Genomic DNA, 11,839 nt, shown 5'->3' with positions numbered 1-11,839 from the left:
GAGAGAGAGAGAGAGAGAGAGAGAGAGAGAGTCATTTGGCCATTTCTTTAAGACTTGAATCTGATAGTGAGAAATATTGCAACATTAGAGACTATAGGTAAACTATGTGAAAAGTGTTGAGAAACACTTCATGTCAAGTTGGGGGTAGTGTTGAGAAACAATATTTTTTGAGTTGCCACTAATGTATAGGGAGACCTCAAATAGGCTAAGTAGTTGTGCCCCCAAGACGAGGACAAGAAACAGTTGCAAGCTAGGAAATGTGTTGCAGAGTGTGTGATTGAGAATGGCAGACAGGTGCAAGGGTCTCAAGTAGCATCTATTTCTAGGTTTTCACCACTTGGCAAATTTTTTCAAGACTTTTTTCATTTTTTTTGTATTTTTGAATTTTTCAGTAATACGTCAAAGCACCTATTACTAGGTTTTCATTAAGATGATCATTTTTTAGGACATTTTCTAATTTTTAGGATTTTTTTAGCATCATATATGTTTTTTTTGGATTTTTTAGAATGATTTAGAGATTACTAGTTCTCAAGCAAGGTCATATCATTTTCTCCCAATGTCTAGTGAGGTGTATAATATGGAGTAGGACATTAGTGGATAGACAAAGATGAATAGGCAAGGAATATGAAGCAAGAGAAGGTGATCCTTAAGGATTGACTCCTAAAGAGTACCCAACCTAGGGAAAGATAGCCAACTGAATAAGGTTTTGGATAGTAATGGAAGTAATGAGCAAGATAAAATATAGGATAAGCAATGGAAGCAACTTACTGAGATAGCATATGGGATAAGTAATGGAATCCAATAATTGAGATTGCATGAAGCGTGTAGTTTCTAAAAGAGTAGCCATGTTAAGAGACTTATGAGAACCATGTTTTATTTATTGTGATCAAGACCAAGGGGTCAACTAGATAGGATAGCAATGGGATAGAGAAATAAGGATAAAGCTCAAGATGGAGGCTATGAGTGAATCAGAAAGCACAGTAGAAAATCTTGTGGATAAGATAGCCAATATCACTAGTACATTTGACTCAAATTTTCAACCAAAACTTTCGACCATCTGATAATTTGGGGTCAATTTGGTCGAATTGTGATGAGTTTTGATGAGTTTTGTTAAAGATGAACCCATGTTGGTCGAAATTTTGACCAACACGGGTTCATCTTTAACCAAAAATTGAAATAAGTTATGTTTGCCATCCTAATCTTATTGTATTGTGCCCAGAAGACTCGTGCACACTGAACCATTTTCTACCACTGTGATTTGTGGCCAGGAGTACATGGCAAAAGGGTTTAACAGTGTCAACACCAGTAGGGTTTGACATCTTGGGTTCTTTGGTGGTTGATTGTAGCAAAGGAGAGCTTGTGAATGCTTCCAAGTTGATCCATTGAAAGAGATTTCAGAAAGAAGGCGACATGAAAGGATCAAATAACAGCTAAAAACTTTGAAGAGTCTCATTCCCAGCATTACAAAGGCGAGTTGAAGTTTTGTTTTATAGATTGACATTTCTTGCCTTGTTTTGAATATATTTATATGCACCCTATACAATGTTTGCCTTTTTTGGACTAGACATTTCTCATTTGCTTTGTTCCCTAACTGGAGTTTTCAAACTAGTGCTTATAACAACCTCCTAAGATATTCATAAATACCAGTAATCCAAAAGCAAGGCAAACAAATTTGATGAGTCAAAAAATAGAATACAAAACTATCAAAATCTAATTAATGGACTCCTACAGTTCAATCCCTAACACAATCCAAATTAATTTCTTGAAGTTCAATCCACTCCTGCAATGTCCAAGCACATTTCTCTGTCAACATTAGCCAGGTTGCTCTAGGGATCAACACACTCATTGCTTGTTATTTCAAGTTTGGCAGAGAAAAATGAGGCAATCAAATATTACATTACATACTTGAAAGGAACATACCTCCTGATATGTGCACTTACAACTCATTTCAGGTCATTGTAGAGCAGGCAGGCTAGAAGAAGCAGTTAGACTCTTAAACCAACTAATTCTAAATGGTCTGGCTCCAAAAAACTTTACGTATAATATCATTATTGTTGGACACTGCAAGGTTGCCTGCACAAGTGTTGCATTCAAACTATTTGATAATATGGTAAAGAGTGGTATTTTGCCTCATGTGATTACTTATACTACTCTTACAATTGGGTTATGCAAGGAAGGTAATATACAGGAGGCACATTTGCTTTTGAGGGAAATGTTTGGAGAAGGTTTGATTCGTGACAAAACTATACACAGTGTATTGATTGATGAACATCTCAAGAATGGTAATGTAGAACAAGCTTTTAAACCATGGGCACAAATGGACAAGAAAGAAATTCCACCTGATGTTATTGCTTACACTCCTTTTATGAATGGGCTTTGCAAGATAAGCTACATAAAGCAGGCACATAGATTCCTTACGAAAATGGTAAATCGACACATTTTTCCTAACAATTTCACTTATAGCTCATTGATTCATGGACATTGGGCTAGAAAAGGAAATGATTAAAAATTGGGCTTGCACCTAATGTCGTTATTTTTAATACTCTCATTAATGGATTTTGTAAACAAGAAATGATAAGTACAACAAATCAGCTTTGTACCCTCATGCCAAGCAATGGCTTGTCCCCTGATATGTTATTCCCCAACTTTATCTCCCTTGGATGCCCTCCTCAAATGAAACCTCTTCTTTATATCTTACAATGTAAGAGTCACTTCTGTTCACCACATGTGCCTCTTGCATTGGTCATAGCCTTTCACAATTACCACCCTTCAAATAAAGTCAAACTCTTCATCATTGTTGACCAAATGAAGGTACTTCCTTACTATCTTCCCCTCCCTTCTTCCATCAATCCTTCCTTAATTCCTATGCTCCCTTTATGCATATCAGAACTGTCTTATATCTTAGGCCAGAATTTACTATGGTTATCTTATGATTATCCAGTCTTCCATGCCTTCAAAAGAAGTCTTTCCCCATTGTTTATATCTAAATGAGCCTTTTAGACAATTTAGAAGCATTTTTCTACGTTTAGTTTATCCTCATCCTCTTTTTATTAGTATTGTTGCATTTATTTTATGCATCTTCATTAATCTCAGCACTTGTGCAAGTAGCCATTACAAATGACAAATGATTGATCTACATTTAAGTCTCTTAAATGAATTGTTAGTAAACATAAAAATTAAAACTATCCTATCAAATGAATCATATTTTTGTCCAATTATATATTATTTCCAAGTTTAGCAACCCATAATTATTAAATGCCATGTACTCTTTTGTAGTGGTGCAAGCCATCTTCATAAATCAGATATGATCTTACCCAAGCATTCAACAAAAATATGCATGATCTTCATCATTAGCTTTCTCAGGGCTCCGAACATCTACCAACCAAATTGTGAAAGTTGTCTCACAAAATATATCACCAAGGGATATAGTTGTTACCTTTTTTCTTTTGGAGATTGAGTCAAAATTGACTATTATATTTGATGCTATTCATTCAAAACATTGACATGTGAAGTCACAACTAAGCTGAACTGTTTCAACTTTCATAATGGTTTTCTAGCCTCTATCTAGTGTGTGTTTGTGTAAGCTATTTCAGAATTAATGTGACTAGAAGAAAGATATTCATGTCTTTCTCAAGATTGCTACATACAAAATTCATAGTTTTTGAGATCTTTCTCTGTGTGTGTGTGTGTGTGTGTGTGTGTGTGTGTGTGTGTGTGTGTGCATGATAGCTATCCCAGCGTTGATATGGCCAAAGATATTCATGTCTTTCTCAAGAGTGCCATGTAAAAAACCCTAACTTTTGAGCTTTCATGTTCATTCTAATGTCTTTTCTCTTTGACACTATCTGTTTAATTGTAAACAATTCATCCCTATATGGCTTGTTTAGATTCTCTCAGTCTAGAGGGTTGTCCCATGGAAATATCTTGGGATCCAAATTATTGATGAATTTTGGGGATGACATGACATGAATAATGGATGTATATTATTTTGAATTTTACATTTGCGATCTGATAGATTTTATTACAGGCATTTCTAAATCTTTGTTTCAGCATAAAGAATGGTGAAAAAATTGGCAATGATTGTGACATCCCTCTTTGTTATCTAGCGATGGAAAAAATTGGAACCATTCTTAATGAGATTTACAAATTGAGCCAAGAATAGTCCAAGTGTCTATAGGTGGGTGTTGTGAGTAGACTATGCAAATTCAACTTTGTTTCCTTCCTTTTGGTTGTGTTCAGTGCAGGTTTGCATTAATGTAGAATACTGCACAGGTAGTGACTGATTGCTATCACTAAGATCCCCTCTCAAGTAATAAAGAACTGCACCAAGTTTTCTAGCATACATTTCCATCTACAAATCACCTATGCCTCGTATAACTCTCAAAGGTTTTGGCATGTTAATTGTAGCCAATCTCTCTAAAATTTTACTTTAATTTGATCTTTCCATTAAGATTCCTTAACATATATAGTTAGAATGTACAAAATTCCTAACCTCTTAGCTGTAGCTCCCTAGAGGCTATCAATTCTTTATTCTACTTTAAAACTTTCTATATGTGATCTTGAATCTTCTATAGTTATAGCATGCCCAAGAAGGCATTCATGTCTGCATTTTTACTTTACATTCTTCTTGAAATATAAACATTAATAATTCTTCCTATAAGATAATCTTCAAAATGACTAAACTTTTGAGTTTAGATAGTAACATACACAACCTAGAAATAATAAACCTTGAGAAAATTGTAATGACATCATTTACTAGTATGTTGTATATCCTTTTTGTTAATAAAAAATGGTAGTGCTAATCACCATAGTTTTTAAATAAGAAAAGTGACTAAATACTCTAGAAGAAGAAGCCATTGCATCAGTTGACAATAGGATGGAAAAAACCAAAGAGACTGAATTTAATGTGAAAATAAAATATGTAAATGGAAAAAAAATCATCTACTATAATATGAAACTATCTTAACAATGAGCTTTGAATTTTTGTGTCTCAAAAGTCAAAGCATATGAAAGTGATACTTTAACAGTCAAAGGACTCTACTAGTAACACAACTAAATTTTGTATGTTCTCTCTCCCTTCTAGCATGTAGCATGATGGTAGAAGATATTTCTTGTATTTAGAAAATTATAACACTTTCAACTATTTTATGAATTCTAAATTATCATATCAAACTTACAAATGGACAAGATGTGGGGCAATTCCAAGTATAGCAGCATTTGATCCATTGGAGCCAAGTTTTAAATTACAATTACACTTACCAAACTAATCCATGGACAAGAATCATAATAATTTATGAGATGATGTTCTTCAAAAGTTGTAATTAGAAGTTAAATTCATGTATCTCTAGGATTCGAATACCAAAGGAGGGAATCTTATTCCTTAGTAACCCCATGATCTAACATGACTTAAGTTCAAGTGGGATAGGATGAGAGGTTAACTTCATAGTTGTGAAATCCTTTGCCTAGGTACACTAGCTCAACTATTGGACAATCCTAAGATGTTGGATACACCTCTAGTCAAGGGTCACACCAAGTTGACAAGAGTTGTAGGATTTGACTGATAAGGTGTAGGACTCTTACGCTAGTTCCTAGAAGGTTTTCTCCTATTCCCTTGTAGAGGATTGGGCTCGCAATATGCAAGGAAGGATCAAGATTGATCCATGGTTGGGTGGATAAAAACTTGATGATACATTTCCCCTACTTGAAGAAAAGTAAAAATTCTCCAATTACGACCATTTTTAACTTCTTAGTAATTTTGTTTTCCAATTATTCATTTTTTTCTTCAATTATTCATTTTTTTCAATACAACTATTCATATAAAATAAAATTAATGAAGACTTACATTATTTTAGTTATCATTCTATTATCTTATTGAATTTTTTGTAAACATGCTTAGTGTATATTTGTTCTTTAATTCTCCAGTTCAAAAACTATAATGCAATTAAAGTAATTAGAATAATCTCTTGTCTTATATTTAGTAATCTATTCTTTTAAGAATAAATCTACCTTTTCACTCTCCTTTTAGATATTTTGGTTACAAAGGCAAAGATGGAATACATTTCATCTACATATGCCAAGTGATTTTGTACTAATTTTATGTATGGAGAATCTAGGACAGAAGATTAGCATATTCATGCTTTTAAAAAAATATGTAATGTCACATGTTACTATAATTTTCAGCACTAATCATGACACACAACCCTGCATGCCTGTCTTTCAAATAATATAAATGGAAGATGCAATTTTTTCTTTCATAATAGTCATTTTTATTTACTTAAATAAGCTTCCCTAGCAGAGTTAGGGACAATTCCGTCCTCATTTTTACACAATGCTAATGTCTTCCCTGCTTCTTTCAGATCTGTTCTTGCCATCTTTTCTTAACAAAATTATTCTGGGTTTGATAGAAGATTAGTATTGTGCAACATATGGAAGTTTTCATTTTTTTGTCATGTGAGGTTATTTGAGCTTCTTGTTCAACCTTTTTGTTGATCCCTTGCCTTGGTATACTTATGAATGATAAAAATCTCTGCTTTTGGAATCCAAAAAAGATGGGGGAGCTCATTTGAAGGGCTTCCTTCCCTTGCTATTCACTATTTAATGCAAAACATTAGGTTGGGTGGTGAAGTTAGAGGGTGGATAACTTTTTCCCTAGAGTCTGAGGACCCTTTTGCCAAGGAGGCAATTCTTGTCATTTTTTCTGAACAAACTTATTCTGGGTTTGAGGGGAGATTAGTATTGTGCAGCTTATGGAAATTTTCACTTTTTGTCTTCTGAGGTCATTTTAAGCTTCTTGTTCAACCTTTTTGTTGATCCCTTGCCTTGGCATCCTTATGAATGATAAAAAATTCTGCTTTTGGAATCCAAAGATGGGGGAGCACATTTGAAGGGCTTCCTTCCCTTGCTTTCCACTATTTAATGTAAAACATTAGGTTGGATGGTGAAGTTAGAGGGTGGATAACTTTCCCCTAGAGTCTAACCCTTTTGCCAAGTTGGTTGTTATGTAGGGGGTTGTACCTTGGAAGTAATAAAAGGTGATAACAACCTTGAGCAAGAGTATCACCCTTATTGCAATATCTTTTAAGAGGGAAAATTTGTCAGCCAACAATATATTGCCAATATAATTGTGTAAAGAATCATTCTGTAAAGATGCTACAAAGGATTGCTAACTTGAATCATTATGCCATAACGGAGTGTCTAGCTGTATTGAGAATTCACTTGAAATAAGAATCCAGTGAAGAAAGAAATTCTTTGTGATTTCTATTTTGAAATACTTTATGTTCAATTTTTTGGGAAGAGTAAATGTTATCTGCATCCATGCCTTAGGAGGATGGTAACAAACATGCCTCTACAACTATGGAGAAGCATGAGAATACATAGTTTTACTTTAGCAAAGAAATCTACTTTGTTGCATGTTAATACAGGTCTTGATTCCTAGATACTCTAGATACTACTTTAATTCACCATAGCCTCTCTAACCAATAGAAATGGTTAAGTTTATCGTAGTGCCTATGTGGCAATATCATGGTGCCTAAGTGGCATAGTAATTGTAATGTGTGCCAGTCACTTCTAGGAAACTTTACAATGCAAATCTTTACTAACATTTAAGTATACTATAAGTTGATCTCTTGTGATTGTAAAGGCTTTTGGTCTTTTTCAAAAGTTCCCTGAAGGATACAAATTTTTTTTTGTAATTGGAACCTTTAAACTTCTAAATCAAGTAACGAAAAAATGAGATTGATTGTTTCTATCTATTTATTCATTGTGTAATTTTATATGGAGTATTTGGTTTTCTTCATTATCTAGCAAGCACCACAAAATTTTTTAATGAATTAATGTCTTTGAATAAATGAGTTAATGATGGTACTTTTGATTCTCCAGCTCTAGCTAAATCAAGTTCTAAAAACTCAGAAAAGGAAAATGGTCCTGATGCTGTAGCTATAAGTCTTACATTCAAAATCAACAAGGTTTCATACAGAATAGTACTAAAAGGTGTGTGTCTTTTTGGGGTTTAAGTTTCAAACTGCAAGTGCACATATTTGTATATTAAATTGGCACCTTCTATGCTCAAATGGTTGCTGATCTTTGTTTCATGGCTTTCTATTCCAGGACATAGTGTAATTGTGCTGAAAGCAAAAAGTATAGCAGATCAAACAGAGTGGGTTAGCAAAATTAGGACCTTATTCAACCTTCAAAAGGCATATCAATAGAAGGACTAGTATTATTTTTGTCTTGATCTTATCCATTATTCTATACTAGGTTTGTTTTTTTGGTAAAAGGGTGGTAATGCACATTTTGCAAACATCTACACCTTATAGAAATTATAGGATCATTTTAGTTACATTTGAAAATATTAATCAAGAAAAACCATATGTGTAGATATAAACATTAATCACAACATGTCCAATTTATTTGCAGATATATTTTCCTGTGAAGAAAGACCATGCTTGACAATATGAATGCTGAAGAAAATGAGACAATGGCTACATTATGGGCTCAGTTCTAAAGAAAACCTAATAAATGTTATTGTCCTTGCAAGAAGTGTAAAGGCTTAAAGACTCAAAGAATTCTAATCACAACAGCCCAGAGTCATTGTAGGCAACATGGTCATGTTGAAGGGGGCCACAATTTTTGTCCATTGCTGAATGTGGATTTCCTACTGGAGGAACATGGAGGTGTGAATATCCAAGCTGAGGATAACACTCTCATGGAAGAAGATGATAATGTGCTAGAGGAGATGATTGAAGAAGATGGTATTGGGGTAGGTGATGCAGAGGCTCACAATGATGGTACTAGCGAATCTGATAATGATGATGAAGATGGTCTTGATATATTAGTTGATAGACTAGAAGAGAGCACTACTGCTAAAGTTGATCCATTTCCTGGAGTAGTTCGTGTGATTAGTACTGGTTCATATGAAGGGACATTATTGCTGAATAAGAAAACTATGTTTCCATTAAAAGAACGAAAGCTTCCAAGTGCTTTAAAATTATTTTTATTTAAAGTGTAAATTTAATTTATTTTTATATTACTCATTTTGGAATGATAAATCCTTTATGTTTTTGTAGGTAATAATGTTTTCTTTGAACATCTTTTTCATATGACATTGAGACTATTTGGACCCACCATACGTAAAAGGTATGTAGTTTCATATCATTTCTACATAATTTTTCTTTTCTTTCATTTACTGTAATATATTAAAGCTAATTATCTAACAATCTATTTGTTTTTAAAAAGGTGGAATTTACAAACCATGGAATTAAAAAATCAGCTCATTGCATCTTTTGACGAGAAATTTGGAAAATACATGTTTGACAATGGCCTACTTCTCAAAAGAGAAATAAAGCATATAAAGACTTTGAGGGATCAATATAGAAGGGCTCTTAAGGATAACCCAAAGTAAGACAATCTAGCTATGATTCCACCAATGGAGTGGAATGAAATAGTAGAAGATGCAAAGGAGAAAAGGCTATGTGAAGATAGAGGTAATGAACCAACATAGGGAAAAAAGAGGTATGTCATGATAGTATTAAATACATTGTAATCATGCACTAATTATTCATATTTGTAAATATATAATCTAAGATGTTTGAAATTGTTCATAGATTGCAGGACACATCCGTGGCTACAAAAGTGAGACTAGAAAAGTTTGGCCAACACAAACTTGGCTCTGGTGGTTATATGAATCTCCAGTCTTGAGTTTTAAGTAGGAGCAATGATATGAAATAAATTTTTTTAATATAATGTTGCAAAAAATTTTGTTTAGTGAAACCATACATACAAAATTGATGATATTAAGCAAAAAATATAGGGCACAAAATTCAATGTGGAGGTCACAGATGATGATAGAAAACTTGCCTTGAAGGAAGGCTATAAATTCGTGGTTGCACACCTACGCGAAGAATCTATAAGCCTTGCTCAAGAATCCAGTTCACCAAATGATATCTCACAGGTAAATTGGTTAGATGAAAAGTAAATGAAATTGAATAGTTGATCCTTTTCTTTTTTGGTATTAGTTTTGAACGTAAATTGACTACATAACAATGTGCATAACATTTTATTGTAGCCTTCATATCCTACCACAGAACCTGCTTGTGACGAAGGCCATAATGTGCATTATAGTGGTGGAGGTATTAATTTTCTATTGGAAATTAATTATGCAATCAGAAATATGAAATGTTCTCCTTCCATTTATTGTCCAAGCATTCTCTTATCCAAACATATATTATATGCTCATTGTGCAGATCTTTTAGAAAATGTATTGTTTAAAGACTACAACCTCTTCAAACTTTTCTCCAAGTGAGGGTTCCATGCTAATAAAAATAGAATAAAAGACCACTTATTAGCATCCTCAAGAATATGCATCTCAAATGACATGAGAGACTTGACTTCCCAGTCTTTAAGATGTGTGTATCTTTATACTTTATTGTTGTCGAGAGTCTTTTTGACTATACACCATCTAAGTTCAAATATTGGTCATAGTTGACAGAGGATTACAGAATATAATCACTATAAAGCAAGAGTTATGGTCCTGTACATTATATGACAATACCTGCCAGGAGAAGGCCAAAAATATTTTGATTGATTGTGGTTGTAGATTAAATTACTGCATATCAAACACAAAGTATTGATATTAGTTTCTGAGCCATTACCACCAGGTCTTCAGATCGTTGAGGCTATTTTAATGTATGATTTGAAAATCCATAACTATAGTTTTCATCATTGGAAGGTGTCTTTGTGTTGCTGCTCAATTCCATTGCAGTGTACATGAGATTTTGTTTGTTTGAGCTGAGACTTTTCTCTTGGCTATTTGTTGTTTATTAAATCATAGTAGTTTGCATTTCTTGTCTTATGTATTTAGGGTATTCTTGAGCAATGAGAACCAGGTTTATAGATTGGCAAGGCAATTTATTATATGATTTGGATCATTCACATAGTTTTGTTCTTATTTCTCTAACACTACTTTAAATATTATCTCTGGTTGTTGAAACATATTCATTATTTTAAAATAGGGATCTTTAATCTTTTGATCAGTAGTTGATAATGATTTCCAACTCTGTACTTTGATAAATCATTTGTTCTAACAAATCTCATAGAGTAAATATTGTGATATTGCTATCATGATTTAATTGTGTAGTATTTGAGTCAAATTTATTGACTCATATTTCATGTGCAGTGCTCAAAATGAATCCATCACTCATGATAATATTTTTTTGAATATTTCAGAGCATGTTGAACATCATGTCGAAGGAGTGGAACATGTTCCAAGTGTTCAACATGTTGACGTGGCGGCGGATCAAAATGTTAATGTACATGATGTTGCATTGTCAAGTAACAAAAATGCATGTTATGTTGTACTAGTACTTAATTATAGACTGGTAACAGTTAAAAAAAGAAAAAGAGTATGCGTATTTATCCCATTCACTTGTTCAGAAACTACATTCCCAAGTGCCATAACAAGCACAATGCACTCTTAGTCTATGATGCAGAGGTGGTGTGTGGTATCCATCTTCTTCATATGAGATAGCAAATCCATTCATTTAGCAACAACTCTTTACTTCAATGTCCCCTCAAGGACTTACCTTCCATGCTACCCCAAGTGCACTTAGAGTTTCCCAAACACCATAACTTCTTCCAAGGCTTCAACCTTCATTCTTCCTTTGTGAATCATCTCCTTGTGGCCTTTCCACCATGTTCCATCCATCCATTCATTTTGGACAACTAATCTCTTACCCAACATTCATATCTAGCCTTAAAGCTAGTAGCCCTCACCAGTCACTAATTTGGATTTCTCTCCAATAGTTCCCAAACAACTATGGAAACTAAAACCTGATTAAGATAC

At 33.6% G+C, this 11,839-nt stretch overlaps 1 long non-coding RNA gene across 1 annotated transcript; it reads left to right on the top strand.

Annotated features, from left to right (window-relative positions):
* Window positions 1–9,909: 9,909 nt before the first annotated feature.
* On the top strand, window positions 9,910–11,289 carry LOC149562233 (uncharacterized). The gene is made up of 3 exons (XR_016363489.1): window positions 9,910–9,949; window positions 10,064–10,127; window positions 11,224–11,289. It is a non-coding gene; the product is annotated as an uncharacterized LOC149562233 (long non-coding RNA).
* The last annotated feature ends 550 nt before the right edge of the window (window positions 11,290–11,839 follow it).

Source organism: Cupressus sempervirens, chromosome 4 (assembly GCF_028749045.1).
Source record: "Cupressus sempervirens isolate cs-2001-9-10 chromosome 4, ASM2874904v1, whole genome shotgun sequence".
Taxonomy (NCBI): Eukaryota; Viridiplantae; Streptophyta; class Pinopsida; order Cupressales; family Cupressaceae; genus Cupressus; species Cupressus sempervirens.
This window is presented reverse-complemented; position numbering and strand designations above follow the sequence as displayed.